Source organism: Bubalus kerabau, chromosome 4 (assembly GCF_029407905.1).
Source record: "Bubalus kerabau isolate K-KA32 ecotype Philippines breed swamp buffalo chromosome 4, PCC_UOA_SB_1v2, whole genome shotgun sequence".
NCBI classification, from domain to species: domain Eukaryota; kingdom Metazoa; phylum Chordata; class Mammalia; order Artiodactyla; family Bovidae; genus Bubalus; species Bubalus kerabau.
This window is the reverse complement of record NC_073627.1, coordinates 76,174,390-76,189,765: the sequence shown is the minus strand read 5'-3', so window position 1 is coordinate 76,189,765 and position 15,376 is coordinate 76,174,390. Positions and strand designations below refer to the sequence as shown.

The window sequence follows — 15,376 nt, the reverse complement described above, 5'->3', positions numbered from 1 at the left end:
AGGACAGTTTCTTCAAGTACTCATAAGAGATATTTTGTAACTTCCTTGTAATATTTGTTATTTTTCTCCGGCCCTATCTGTTTCTCAAGTTACTCTGCATGAAAATTTTTGAGAACAATCAGGGGCTTGTGTGCTTATTTTGCAGCAGTGGGAAGAGACTGGCTGATGTGCATATAATTTTGCAACCAGGGCTGAGGGACTGGGAGAGAAAGCCAGGTGGGAGGGGACAGAGGGCAGTCAAGGTAAGCTGGCTGGTCACTGCAACCCAGGAGGAGGGGAGGGGCTAGGAAAAGAATGAGGTCCTGGGGCTCAGGGGAGGTGCCTGTACTCTTATCCAACATGGGCAGTACGTGGATTGGAAGGAAGGCTATGTCAATGCAGAGGGACCCAAAACAACAAAGGGAGTGAAGGTGAGGGTTGGGGTTCCCTGGTGGCTCAGTGGTAAAGAATCCACCAGCCAATGCAGGAGATAGGGGTTCAATCCACAATCCAGGAAGATCCCACAAGCCACAGAGCAACTAAGCCTGTACACCACAGCTGCTGAGCCTGTGCTGTGGAGCCTGGGAGCTGGAGCTACTGAAGCCCAAGCACCTGGAGTCCATGCTCTGCAACAGAAGAAGCCACTGCAATGAGTAGCCCCAGAAGGCTCAGCACAGCCGAAAATAAATAAATAAACTTATATGTGTATATATATATATATAACAACAGTGGGCTCAGGGTTCGGTCTAAAGTGGGGCCAGAGACGCTCTTCCAATGGAGTGACCCTGGAATCCCTCTCAAAAAGATTCCCAATTCCTCTCCTGGCACCTCATTAGAGGAAATAAATCATCTCATGATGTATTTGCAACGTGGAGGCCAGGGCTCAGCTATTTCCACACTTAAATCATTCCTCTTTCCTGGTTGCCAGAGCAACATCCAGCCCCTGCCCTGGTCTGCCTTGGTCTGAAGATTCGGTGTGTCCTCAGGGCAGGAATGGTTACCTTTAATATCCCACCCCCACCCGTCTCACTCCCCCAACTGTTGCCACCAGTTGAGTTGGAAAGTTGAGTTGGAAGGGCCATTTAAGTATCTGGTGGGGGTGGGGTGGGGGGTGTTCTGTTTCATTTTAATTGGAAGACAACTTCTTTACAATGTTATGTTAGTTTCAGCTCTATGTATACATATGTCCCCTCCCCCTTGAACCTCCTTCCCACCCCCAGGTCATCACAGAGCACTGAGTTGCGCTCCCTCTGTTACGGAGCAACTTCCCATACTAGCTATCTGTTTTACTTATGGTAATGCATTCATTTTAATGCCACTCTCTCCCCATACTAGCTATCTGTTTTACTTATGGTAATGCATTCATTTTAATGCCACTCTCTCCGTTTATCCCACCCTCTTCCCCACTGTGTCTACAAGTCTGTTATCTGCCTCTGCGCTTCCATTCCTTCCCTGCAAATAGGTTCATCAGTACCATTTTTCTGCATTCCATACATACAATGTGTTAATATACGATGCTTGTTAATATACGATGCTTGTTTTTCTGTTTCTGACTTCACTCTGTATAACAAGATATAGGTTCATCCCTCTCACTAGAATTGACTCAGACGTGTTACGTTTTATGGCGGAGTAATATTCAGAAAACTAAGATCATGGCATCTGGTCCCATCACCTCATGGGAAATAGATGGGGAAACAGTGGAAACAGTGTCAGACTATTTTTGGGGGCTCCAAAAATCACTGCAGATGGTGACTGCAGCCATGAAATCAAAAGACGCTTACTCCTTGGAAGGAAAGTTATGACCAACCTAGATAGCATATTGAAAAGCAGAGACATTACTTTGCCAACAAAGGTCCATCTAGTCAAGGCTATGGTTTTTCCAGTGGTCATGTATGGATGTGAGAGTTGGACTGTGAAGAAAGCTGAAGGCTGAAGAATTGATGCTTTTGAAGTGTGGTGTTGGAGAAGACTCTTGAGAGTCCCTTGGACCGCAAGGAGATCCAACCAGTCCAATCTAAAGGAGATCAGTCCTGGGTGTTCATTGGAATCACTGATGCTAAAGCTGAAACTCCAGTACTTTGGCCACCTCATGCGAGAGCTGACTCATTGGAAAAGACTCTGATGCTGGAAGGGATTGGGGGCAGGAGGAGAAGGGGACGACAGAGGATGAGATGGCTGGATGGCATCACTGACTCAATGGACTTGAGTCTGAGTGAACTCCAGGAGTTGGTGATGGACAGGGAGGCCTGGTGTGCTGCGATTCATGGGGTCGCAAAGAGTCGGACACGACTGAGCGACTGAACTGAACTGAACTGAATATTCCATTATATACATGTTCCACAGCTTCTTTATCCATCCCTCTGTCGATGGACATCTAGGGTGCTTGGGGATCTGGTTTTAAAGACAGGAAGCCTAAGGCCACAGCCCATATCACCTGTATGGAATTGAACTGGAACCATCTCTGAGGCCTCCAGGCTCGAAGCACCCCCGCTCTGGCCTCTGCACAGGAAGCAGTAGAGACTGGGCCACTGAAGGAAGTTCACTGGGTCTGAGCAAAGATGACTGTCCTCAGACCCACTGAACCTTTGCCCCCTGGTAAGGGCTGGAACCAACGGTTGTCATGTATAGAGCTTCACTGGCAGATGGCCAATGATCAGATAGCTAATAATGGGAACAAAATCGCACTCATCAATCAATGAATGAAAACACAGATTTGTCCTAAGTCAGCTCCCAGAGGGCAGGGTCTGTGAGATCCCTGATTCATCTCTGGATCCCCAAGGTCCTGGCATGTAGCAGATACTCAATCAACATTTGTTGGCTGTGTATAGATAAGAGAGTCTAGTAAACAAACACAGATACACTGGGCCCTCCAAACCATTGTTTAGGCTTTTGCAATAACCATGTATTCAGGGACTTCCCTGGTGGTCGGGTGCTTAAGACTTCACCTTCCAATGCAGGGATGTGGGTTCAATCCCTGGTAGGGGAACTAACAGTTCACATGCCAAGGGGCATGTGCCACAACTAAGACCCAACACAGCCAACTTAAAAACAAATAAAATTAAATTAAAAATGTGTATTCTAGTTTCTGTATTTGATACTTTGACATCGTGGGGCCTTGGGATAAGAAACAGCTTCCTGTCTGCACAGAATTCATCTTTGTATCCGGGTATTGTGCTGTTTATTTTTCACTGTATTTTTAATTGTTGTTTTTCAGTCACTCAGTTGTGTCCAACTCTTCTGCGACCCCATGGACTGTAGCCTGCCAGGCTCCTCTGTGCATGGAATTCTCCAGGTAAGAATACTGGAATGGGTTGCCATTCCCTTCTCCAGGGGATCTTCCCAAACCAGGGATTGAACCTAGGTCTCCTGCATTGCAGGCAGATTCTTTACCATCTGAAACACCAAGGAAGCCCCCTAGGGTCTAAACTATCCAGAAATAACTTTGGGCTTTGAAAACTTAACCAGAACAACCATTTTTATATTCCTGATCACAAAACAAAATGCCTTTAGCAGGAAGGCCATTCACAGAGGGCAGGGAAAGGACATAGCCCATAAGCTGAGGTTCCTGGAAGGCTGGTTTTTCTTCCACCCCCTGGCGTGACAGTGTCCTTTTCACCTTTAGTATGTCAGCATCCTTCAGAGGCGCCCATCCCCAGCCCCATAAACCTACACACAAAAGGCAGCTCCCCTTGGATGTCCTGGAAATGCTTAGAATACTTCAGATGTCACATTTACACTTTAATAGCCGCCCTTAGGGTTGATCATCTTTCATCCAGGTTTGGACATCAGGAAGGACTTTATCCTTCCAGCTCCAGAAGGAAGGAGTGAATTCGTACATCTGGCGGAGTACACTGAGGTCAGAAAAGGGCCAGAGAACTAAGATGCCAAGATAGAACTTATCTGGCAAAGGGACAAGATCAAGCCCACTGTTACTTGTAGACAAACTATAAGATCATTTTCAGAGACACTGTTAACAGTGAACAGTGCTCCAGGGAACTCCGCTCAATCTGATGTGGCAGCCTGGCTGGGAGGGGAGTTTAGGGGAGAATGGATATGTTCTTCTTGTTCATTTGAAACTGTCACAACGTTGTTTGTTAAAAACTGACTATTTCATGCTCAATCATTCAGTTATGTCTGACTCTGCAATCCTATGGTCCGTAGCCCACCAGGCTCCTCCGTCCATGGAATTTTCCAGGCAAGAATACTGGAGTGGGTTGCCATGGCCTCCTCCAAGGGATCTTCCAGACCCAGGGATTGAACGTGCATCTTCTGCATTGTCAGGCAGATGCTTCATCACTGAGCCACCCGCTATACCCCAATGCAAAATAAAAAGTTTGAAAAATAAAAAAAGTGAATAGTGCTGAATGAATCAACATATGAGGAGGGCAGGGCAAGCGGAAACCAAAGGGTTCCTGCAAGCTGCAGACAGGAAGCTTGCCCGGTCTCCCCTTACGCTCAGTATCCTCTTCAGTCTGCACCTCACGACCTGACTGCTGCCCTCTGCCCCCGTCCCCGGCACGGTCCATCTTCCAACTCCCTCCTCCACTGGTTGGATTCCCTGTGCTCCCCAAGGTGACCACGGATGATGGAAACTACCCTGCACTGAGTGCCAGGAGAGGAGACCAGAGCTGATGTAGGAAATAGATGGGCTCCAGGTTAGACATTTACAACTGGCCTCCTGTTTGCATTTCATGGGGAAGGAAGAAGTGATCTGCAGGCTGGATACTTAACAACTCTCAGCATTTCTTGAGATGGGTGGGCTCCAGTTAAGGCATTTACAATCGGGCTCCTGTTTGCCCTCCGAAATGGAAGTAACAACAGAAACAGGGTAAATAGCCAGGCTTTGTCTCTTATAAACACATTACGGTGACAGTCATGGCAAAAGTCAAGGTAATAGTCGTGGCAGGGACAGAGGGGCAAAACCCTGACTGAGTCAAGGACTAAAGGATTTTGTGCTCCCTCCTCTTTTGGGAGAAGGGAGACATTATACTTGTGCAGAAAGGCTCCTTGTGGGTCAAAAGTCAAGGGATAACACCAGGTCATAATGAGTCTTACTCCTCTTAGAAGCCTTCACTTCGAGATGCATCTTGCCTGAGGGGTATGTGTGCACCCAGGGAGTGTCCTAGGGTAGGTCAGGTGTGGAAAAAGAAGCCAGATAATCGGCCTGAAGGAAGACACAGACCCGGAAGAACTGCCCTGTATAAATGACTTAACTGCCTCCTTACTGGGCTCCTTCTCACCAGGGGGACCCCCACACCCTTTCTCTCTCCGTGTGCATCTCTGCCTTGCTTCTGCCTCTTAACTAAACAAGCCATTTTCCTATGTTCTCTCCCACTTGCTGGTGTGCTATGTCTCTAATAATAAACTTCATACCTGCATTTACAGTTTCTAGAGCTTCTCAGGTGGCGCCAGTGGTAAAGAACCTGCCTGCCAATGCAGGCGATGTAAGAGAGGTGGGTTCGATCCCTGGGTGGGGAAGATCCCCTGGAGGAGGCTGGCAACCCACTCCAATATTCTTGCCTGGAGAATCCCATGGACAGAGAAGCCTGGTGGGCCACAGTCCACAGGGTGGTCAAGAGTCAGACACGACTGAGCAACTTAGCAGGCAGGCAGGTTACAGTTTCTGCCTCCACGATAAATGCATTTTTCACTGGTGGCAAAGATCCAGGGAAAAACAGCTTCTAGCCTCTAGTCCTTGCTAATCTGATGGCTAGAATTCCTGGTTTCCATCCAGGCTACCCAGGTTCAATTCCCAGGAAGAGAAATTAATATCTTGCTTCACGCCACCACTCACTGTTGCATCTCCAAGATTAGAGCCAGCCCCGTCCCTGGAGCTGCCTCTCTTTCTTATTTTTAATTGGAATACAATTGCTTTACAATGTTGGGTTTGTTTCTGCTGTACAACAAAGTGCATCAGTTATATGTATATATACATATATCCCCTCCCTGTTCAGTCTCCCTCCCACCCACCCCCATCCCACTGCTCTAGGACATCATAGAGCATCGAGCTGAGTTCCCTGTGCTATACAGCAGGTTCCCACTAGCTATCTATTTTACACATGATAGCATATGTATTAGGGGCTTCCCTGGTGGCTCAGACAGTAAAAAATTTGCCTGCAGATGGGAGACCTAGGTTTGATTCCTGGGTCGGGAAGATCCCCTGGAGAAGGGAATGGCAACCCACTCCAGCATTCTTGCCTGGAGAATTCCAAGTGTATATATTAATGTCAATGCTACTATCTCAATTTCTCCCACCCTCTCCTTCCCCTGTTGGCTCCATAAGTCCATTCTCTATGTCTGTGTCTCTATTCCTGCCCTGCAAATAAATTCAACTTTACCATTTTTCTGGATTTCACATATACGGGTTAATATATGATATTTGTCTTTCTGACTTATTTCACTCTGTGTGATAGACTTTTTTAACAAGATTTCCTAAAGACAGGGTTTCTTCTGCCCGCTGTGAACATCTTGGTTATCCTGACTTGAACTCAACCTCAAGCCAGATAACTGGGAAGTGGGAAGGCATCAGGGAGCAGGTGGGCTTCAGGACGCCATGCAGAAGGCTGGGACCATCACAGGTCCCCACCAGCTCTGTGGCTGGATCTTAGGTTAGCCAGCATATGTGTCTGCAGGGCAGGGTCCCCGCCAACCCTACCTCTTTGGGCCCCCTCGTCATGGCTGGATTTATGTCTTCCCAATCCTCCTGCTGAACTCTGCATGGGCAGGTTGGACTCCAGAAGCCCCAGGAGATGGTGTAGTGAAGAGGGAGGGAGGGGCATTTTTCTGACCTAATATCCATAGAGGTTACTGTCCCAGGCTTCCTGCCAAAGCCACTTAAGACTCCGTCCTTATGCTCTTGTCCAAGCCTATTTGGGTTTATATCTATTTCTTGCCAGCGGCACCTTTTAGAATAATTCATCCCATCTGTCTCCTGCATCACAGCCATTTATTCCCACGGCCCTGCCCTAGCTATGTCATAACCCAGGACAGCTCCACCTCTGAAACTCCCAAGAATCCGCTCAGAGCCCTTCACCACAAGCAGCCTGGTTCTTAAATGCACAGGGTCTCTGAGTCCTGGAACTGCAGTGAACCAGGTGAGCTGTGCTGAGGGGCAGGATTTTAAGGATCAGGCAGCTGTGGACTGGAATCCAGGCTCTGCCTCTGACTAGCTGGGTGACTTCGGGCAATTAACTTCATCTAAGACGTCATCTTTTCATTGACAAACTGGGGCTAATAATACAACCTGAGGTTTAATGCAGACAGTGTATTGAAGCCCCAGGCACAGTGCCTGCCTGTGCCACGAGCTCCATCAAGGGGAGCCATTGCACTGAGATAGTTTGCATATATCACACTGTATCATCACTTCTATTGGACCCCTGCCATCCTCCCATCACCTGCCCTGGCCTCCCCCGATCTCCCTGCCTCCACAAAGGCCAAAATGATCTCCAGGGCTCCTGGTGCTCCAGGACAAGACCCCTCCCTCCCCCGGCCCACACACCAGGGAGGGGGTGCTGGAGTTTTAGGACTCTGCACTCCTGCCAAGACCCCCATCACCAACATTCAGCTTTGCCAGCAGCTCTGCCACAAGACCAGCATCCCAGCCTTGGTCCTGGCTTCTACCAGCTCCATGAAGCCCCAGGGCTCCCCATCACCTGCTGTAATCCCCAGGCAGCCCTGTTTATCCTCCTTAACATCTCCCTCCCAGTCTGCTGAAAACTTCCCACTGTGGCCCCAGACCTCCCAGCCAGTCATCCGAAAAATTCCTGATTCCCCCAACCTCTGCTTGGAAGATTTCTTTTTTTTTTTTTTTCCTTGTTTCAACTGAAACCTGCTTAAGTGTATATTTCTTTTTCCTACGCTCATGCAACCAATCTAAAGGTGCAGGGGGTGTTTTTCTTTGCTCCTCATTGTTACTTCCAGAACCTTCTCTCTCTTCTTCCTAAAAGCCCCAGCTCCCACATCACACGACTGTACACTTTTTCCTCATTGCTAAAGCACACTGCTCCCCTACCCCTCTCTGCAGTCACTGTTGCTGTCTCTCAACCTCCACTTCTGACTCTTTCTCTTCTGATGTCACATCTTTTCTGATCCACTTGAAATGTGGCCAAAGATAAGACAGGCTCGGAATGCAAAAATGCCCACTGGATTTTGAAGGCTCAGCCTGAGTAAGAAGATATAAATATCTCCATCACTTTTACACTGATTACAAATCAAATTGATAATATTTTGAATGTGTGCTGTGTGCTAAGTTGCTTCAGTCATGTCTGACATGCATAGGACTCCATGCAGTCCTATGGACCTAACCCACCAGGCTCCTCTGTCCATGGGATTCTCCAGGCAAGAATACTGGAGTGGGTTGCCATGCCTTCCTCCGGGAGATCTTCCCAACCCAGGGATTGAACCCATGTCTCTTACATGTCCTGCATTGGCAGGCAGGTTCTTTACCACTAACACCACCTGAGAAGCCCAACCAACCATTTTGAATATATTGGATTAAATTAAATATGTTCCTGTATTTAAATTTTTTTTCAGATGTATCTTTTTGTGTGGCTACTAGAAAATTTAGAATTGCTCATGTGGCTCACACTAGACTCTGATTGGCTCTACCAATAAGCAAGGCCCTTTCTTAATCCCGACTTCACACATCCCAAGTGAGAGCTGCCCCTCCGGTCTTCCCGGTGCTCTCCATCCCCTCAGGCTTCCCTGATCTCACCAGGACCTACTAACCGTGAATTCCACTGCCTTTCCAAAACTGCTCCTGTCCACACCTCCACACTCCTATGTCACAGGAGAACTTCCTCTCTCCCCCAGGTAGACTGTGAAATTCTCCCCTCTAACTGCACTTCCATTAGAGAATGAATCACACTGTAAGGCAGGGTCTGTCAGCAGTCAATGCGTTTCCCGTCTTGGCAGGAGAATTCTTCTGGGGACTTTGAGCCCCTTGAAGGCAGGACCCAAGATCTTTCACTTCTGTTTGCATCAGCAGCATTATGAAACCCTGTCCTCTTTGGATGATTTAAGTCTCAGTTCCTTATGTCTTAAACTCAACTCTCTCCACCCTCCTTTATCCTGGTGCTTCTGCGCTTGGTGAACAAGGATGTGGTTGGCCATTCAGCAAGTAAAGATCCTTCTATGGGCAAGACACAGCGCTGGGTATTGGGACATTTGGAGTCCAAGGCATGCAGTGCCAGCCAGAGGGAACGTACCCACAGTTCAGGACGGGCTGACAGGGGCCAGGGAGGCCAGGTCGGTGGCCCGGGAAAGACATGGAGAAAAGCCAGAAGGCATCCATCACCCTGCTTGTTATCTGACACCAGGAATCAACCCCAGATAAACCTAGAACGAGGAAGGAAGGAAGCTCTCTGTCCTGAAGACTGAAAACAGAGCATGAAGAGGAACTGGAGCGCCTTGGGTGGGCCCCAGGGTGGACCCAGGCAGACAGAAAGGCTGCAACAACACTGGACCTAAGATCTAATGGTTAGGAGCACTCAGCATACACCAGGCACTGCAAGGACTAAATGTGGAATAACTCATGTTGCTTGGCAAGAACCCTGAGTCTTGAGCCATTATTATTCCATTGTACAGAGGAGAGGGAGCTAAGAACTCAAACAGGGTTGCATGCTGCGTGCTCAGTCGTGTCCAACTCTTTGCGACCCCATGGACTGTAGCCCACCAGGCTCCTCTGTCTATGGAATTCTCCAGGCAAGAATACTGCAGTGAGTTGCCATGTCCTCCTCCAGGGGATCTTCCTGTCCTAGGGATCGAACCCACATCTCCTGCATCTCCCACCTTGGGAGGCGAATTCTTTACTCCTGAGATACATGGGAAGCCCCGGATCAGGATTACACAGGCTGCAAGTGTCAGAGCCTGACATGGAGCCCAGTCCATGGGACTCCAGGGCCAGTGCTTCTTGCTGCCCTGCAAGGCCATCCCTGTAATGGATGAGGCAGACTACTATGGATGTTAGAGATGTTATATGTGCCCCCAGGTGCCCAGGGCAAGCAAGGCCGTGGGTCTGAAGCAAAGCCAGCTTCCACCCAGCGACCATGAAACACACCCCTAACTCTTCCGGTAGGCAACCTCAGGGACCTAGTGACTTTGACAGAGGTGGGGAGTGGACAGACATGGACTTGCCACAGAACCAGGTGCCCTGGGGACCCAGAATATTCCTTACAGATTCTACTATTTGGAGAATAGGACTAAAAGAAATTGCTTGGTTTCCTTGAGTATCTAGGCTTCATGGGGAAGCCCACTACCCAAACACTGCTTTCTTTAAGAAAAGGGAGGAACCAAACTTAAAACACTGTTTGGGCCGGGGGTCTCTGAGAAGTGGCATGGGTGCTTCCTGGGAGACCCTGAGTGACAGCCGCTGTTCCTGACCTCTCTGTCTCCCCCATCCTTCTCCATTTCCCCAAGGTGTTCAGGGGACTCCCCAAAGGGCAAGGAGGTGAAGTATCTGTGTACTGAGGGTGTACTAGGTCTGAAGTGCTTCATTCAGGTTATATAACCTGATTCCTCCAAGGTCCCAAGAGCTGAGTGACATAATTCCCATTTTGCAGATGGTAACACTGAGGATGAGGGTGTCAGGACCCCAGTGAGGCAGACAGCCAGCTCAAATTAGAGAATGTCACAGGATTTTAAAAAGGGAATATGTGCAAAGGTGTAGCCAAGGGTGTGAGACACCCACAAGAGCCAGAGTGGTGTCCTCAGGCTTATGTCCTGGGCTTTCAGAGCCCACCAGGGCTGCGCTTACTGGAGCCTGGAAGCAGAAAGCCACGTGGAGAGCGTGGTTACAAGGAGCTGTGAACTCAGGCGGAAGGACACAGCAGCCCAAGGTGACCCCATAGGACAGGATCTGGGAAATAAACACACCAGTCTCCCATCTTCCATGCTGCGGTGGGTCCCCACAAGGCAGATAGCTGAGTGGCAGGAGGTGGACGTGGAGGGGCAACGGAAGACACACTGCACAGATCCTAGGCTGGGCGAAGTTCACTCTCCAGGCTCTTGGCACCTTCCCTGGCTGTCCCTCCCTCTTGTGGAAAGAAAGGGGCCAGAGACACCCAGGATCGCACCTGCCCACCAGCCCCAGTGAGCACAGACGGAGTCAGTGCGCGCGGAGCTGAGCGCACCGCGGCACCGCACGAGTTAACATCTCTGCTCTCAGGCCTGGGTGCCTGATTCTCCAACCTGTGGAGGGGGCGGGACCAAGATAGCTGGGGGCCTCCCTGGAAATCCACTCCCACCCTTGGGCGGCTGCCCGCCAGCCCTCAGCTACGCCGTATGAACTGAGGAGGTTCGATGGCTGAGAAAGTAGACGTGGAGGTTCCCCGAGGATAATAATTTAATTTTATGGGGCAGGGACGCAGGAACAGGGAGTTCGGACCCTACATTCAGCAAGCGGCCTGGCTGCAGGCGTCGCATGTGTAACTCATTACCTCCGCGGGCCGCCCATTTGCAGCCGGTGGATGATGCTCAGAGCGTGGTGGAGGGCCCGAGGCCGCGGGGTGAGCATGACTGCAATATTTTTCTGACACTAACACCTCTCATTGGCCCTTGGAGAGGGCCGTGGAGGAGCCAGGCCCTGCCAGACATCACCCACGCCCAGCCCTCCGCCTACTGCCGCCAGACAGGAGAGGCTTCAGCTGTTCAGGCGGGAAGAGAAAGGCTGGACCATGGAGGTAAGCGAGGAGGGGGCAGGCACAGAGGGAGCTGGGGGAGGAGGGGTCGAGGCCCAGACAGCCTCTCTTTGGGTTTCTCCTCCGTGGGAGGCGTCAGTGGGCACCAAGGTCAGAGAGGGTTTGGCTGGAAGACCTTGGAGGTCACGTTCTGCCGTGAGCCTGCCCATGAATTCCAACCACACAGGTGAGGTTCCCCACTGGAGACCCAGAGGTGATGAAGCCCCTGCTCTGGGCGCGTTCCTGTCCACAGTGGGGCTCAGACACAGGGAGGAGGCAGGTGGGGTCCTAAGAGGGGGCCCGGCCAAGGTGTGCAGAGGATGGAGAGGTCCCAAAGGTGTCACCAGGGAGCTGAGGGTGAAAGGGAGAGAGCCTGGAAGGATGTGGGAGGCACCACGCCAGAGAGGGTCATGGCGGGGATGGGGAGCTGCAGCCTGAATAGCCCCTCAGCTTCCTTCTCACCTGGTCTGTGAACAGAAGGGAAGGGGTGGAGGCAGGGTAGGAGGAAAAGACAGATGGACAAAAAAGTAAAGGAGGAGAGGGGGGAGGGGTTTCCAGTGCCTGAAAATAAGGCATGTACAGCCTAACACTTTAAAGTCCCTCCTGCGTTAAAGCCTGAGTCCTACACAGAAGATGCGGGTTCAATCCCTGGATTGGGAAGATCTCCTGGAGGAGGACATGGCAACCCACTCCAGTATTCTTGCCTGGAACATCCCCATGGACAGGAGACCCTGGCGGGCTACAGTCCATGGGGTCGCAGAGACACACACACTACCTCATTATCTAGGCTGCAGTTTTTCAGCTTTGCTTCCGCTGATCCTAAGATCCCTGGGGCCCAGTGGAGGCACTGCCTCTCTTCCCACCTCCCTGTTTTCAGGGGGAAAATACAGGGAGGGACTTGGAGTCCCAGCAACTCTGCTTTCATTTACTCAAAGCCTGGGGGGCGGGCTGGTCCTCACCTCTGTCCACCTCTCTCTGCCCATCAGCCCCACCCCTTCCTCCCTCTCCAGAGATGAGGGTCAAAGAAGCCAAGTGCTGGGGAAACAGACCAAATCTGGCTTGAATTTCCCCAAGTCAGAGCTCACCATTTTCCTCTTAGAAATGACAGGGAAGGGGAAATCCAAGAAACCCAGGAGCTTTTAGGTGGCTGTTTCATCTCAATACTCCAGTCCTCACGCCCCCACCCCATGTCTGGTAAGGAATGAGTGTGGAGGAGACCCAGACAATGTGCAAATCAGGTTTAGAACTGATTTGTTCTGCCTCCTTTAGATTCCAAGGATCCCTGTCTTTGTTCATCCATGTGCTCAGTCACTCAGTCGTGTCCAACTCTTTGCAACCCCATGGACTATAGCCCGCCAGGCTCCTCTGTGGAATAGTCCAGGCAACTGGAGCCGGTTGCCATTTCCTTCTCCAGGGTATCTTCCCAATCCAGCAATTGAACCTGGGTCTCCCACTCTGCAGGCAGATTCTTCACCATCTGAGGTATCAAGGAAGCCCCAAATGGCCTTTTAAATCCCAGGTTCGGTAAAGGGGGGGTACGATGAGGTCAAGAGAAGGAGAAATGATGACCCAACAGCAGCCCCCCAGGCCTCTTCCCACCCCAGGGTCTCCCTGCCGTGACTTTCCCCACTGGTGCCCAATACTGGCCCTCACGGTCCTACAATTACCCCTCTGAGCTGTACCCCAGTTCTTTCTTGCCAAACCGGGCCTGTTTATTGATGGGCTGGTGGGGAGAGAGGGTAGTTGAAGGATATAAAAGCCACCTGGACCTTTGTGGATGTGATGATGGGGAACAGCTGAGCACTAACTAGTGAAGCAACACCCCAGGGTCCTTCATCTCTTCCCAGGCGTCATTAACTTGACAGAAACACCAGCCCATCTCAGTGCAGCTCAGCTGGTAATATTTTTCCCATCTACATCTTCTCTTATAAAATGGTATTCAGTCTTTAAGGCCTTCACCAGAAAGTGTTCATCCTTCTTGACTTTAATAATCACATATTTTTACCTCCTTTACATGGTGGGTAACTGTCTCCATGCCAGTCCCTTCCACTGGGATCAGAAGCCCTTGGGAGGCAAGAATGGTTTAATTTCTCTCTGGAGCATCTCTGGCATCTAACCCATAGCTTGACACATTGTGGGTCCTCAAAATGTGTCCGTTAACTGGAATCCAGAAAAACAGTTCTGATGGTGGGAAGTTTACTAGGGCAGGTGTGTGTGTGCTAAGTCACTTCAGTTGTGCCCAACTCTTTGAGACCGCATGGACTGTAGCCCGCCAGGCTCCTCTGTCCTTGGGATTCTCCAGGCAAGAATACAGGGGTGGGTTGCCATGCCCTCCTCCAGGGGATCTTCCCGACCTAGGGATCAAACCTGAGTGTCTTATGTCTCCTGCATTGGCAAACGGATTCTTTACCACTAGCACCACCTGGAAAGGAGCCCAGATCTCCTCTCCCCTCTCCCTGCTGAGACAATCCCCAATCCTGCCTGAGCCACCCATCTTCCCTCCCTGCTCTCAGCACCTGGTGGGAGGAAAGATGGGGCTGAATGAGGAGTCATTTCTAATTTTGAGGAATTTCAAGATGAAGGCAGCTGGCAGAGTGGAGCACAGTGAAACACAGTGCTTGAGAGAAAGTTTGAATAAAGGCATCTGGAATGGTTGATTTTATGTCAGCTTGGTTGGCCGTGGGGTACCCAGATTAAACATTCTGGGTGTCTCTGAGGGTGTTTCTGGATGAGATTAGCTTTTGAATTGGTGGAATCAGAGCAGACTGTTCTCCCCAGTGTGGGTGGAGGGTCTGAATACAACAAAAGATGGCAGGATTTGCTTTTTACTTCCCGTCTGCATACTGGAGCTGGGACATAGCATCTCATCCTCTCTGGCCCTCAGATTGTGCCTGACACCATTGGTTTCTCTGATTTTCAGGCCTTCTGACTCAGACTAAACTACACCACTGGCTTTCCTGGGTCTCCAGCCTACAGAGGGAAGATCATGGGACTTCCCATCCTCCATAGCCAGGTGAGTCAATTCCTCATAATCGGTCTCTTCATAAGTGTAGACATCATACTGGTTCCGTTTCCCTGGAGAAGCCTAACTAAGATAGCCAATCTCCATCTCATTGATCACAAAGCTTCACAAAACTCTCACGTGAGTTTCCTTCAGTTCATCTTTGAAGTGAGGATGAAGCTCTCCTCTCCTATACTAACTGCAAAGAGGAGTGTGTTCAGGCAACAAGCATTTATTAAGCACCTACTCAGTGTGGAGCAACTTCCCTTTCACTTTTCACTTTCATGCATTGGAGAAGGAAATGGCAGCCCACTCCAGTGTTCTTGCCTGGAGAAGCCCAGGGACGGGGAAGCCTGGTTGGCTGCTGTCTATGGGGTCGCACAGGGTCGGACATGACTGAAGAGACTTAGCAGCAGTAGCAGCAGCAGTGTGGAGCTCTGTGTTGGATGCAGAGGAGTCAGCTGTTGGCAAGATGCTCTGAGCTCCTCAGGAGGAAACTGCATCCATTTGCTCCAGGGTTTTAGCCCCCAGAGATGCAGCACAGTGCACTGAGAGGGGGTCCCTTTCTGCACCATGACCTGGGGCCTCAGTCTCGGGGAAGGATGAGCACCCTGGAGAGGTGCATTCCTCCTTGCAAAAGCCCTGAGAAGCAGACTGAAGATCTGTCACCTGGAGGGGTCTGGGCTTCTTGGTTCAGTTGCATTTTGCATGACCCCAGCCT

The 15,376-nt window shown here is 50.3% G+C and overlaps 2 protein-coding genes across 8 annotated transcripts in view; one reads left to right on the top strand and one right to left on the bottom strand.

Annotated features, from left to right (window-relative positions):
* The window catches only part of SCARA5 (scavenger receptor class A member 5), a 133,760-nt gene that overhangs the window by 113,300 nt on the left and 5,084 nt on the right, over positions 1-15,376 (bottom strand). The window lies entirely within an intron of this gene.
* Positions 11,519-15,376, top strand: part of ELP3 (elongator acetyltransferase complex subunit 3) — a 219,600-nt gene continuing 215,742 nt past the window's right edge. For 3 of the 7 annotated variants that reach the window (XM_055577784.1, XM_055577781.1, XM_055577783.1), the window contains exons 1-2: positions 11,519-11,657; positions 14,575-14,667. The gene's annotated coding sequence lies outside the window, so the exon portion shown is untranslated. Of the gene's footprint in view, positions 11,658-11,707; positions 11,842-12,706; positions 12,849-14,574; positions 14,668-15,376 lie in introns of those variants that run through there. The other 4 variants (XM_055577787.1, XM_055577785.1, XM_055577788.1 and 1 more) reach the window with 2 other exon arrangements.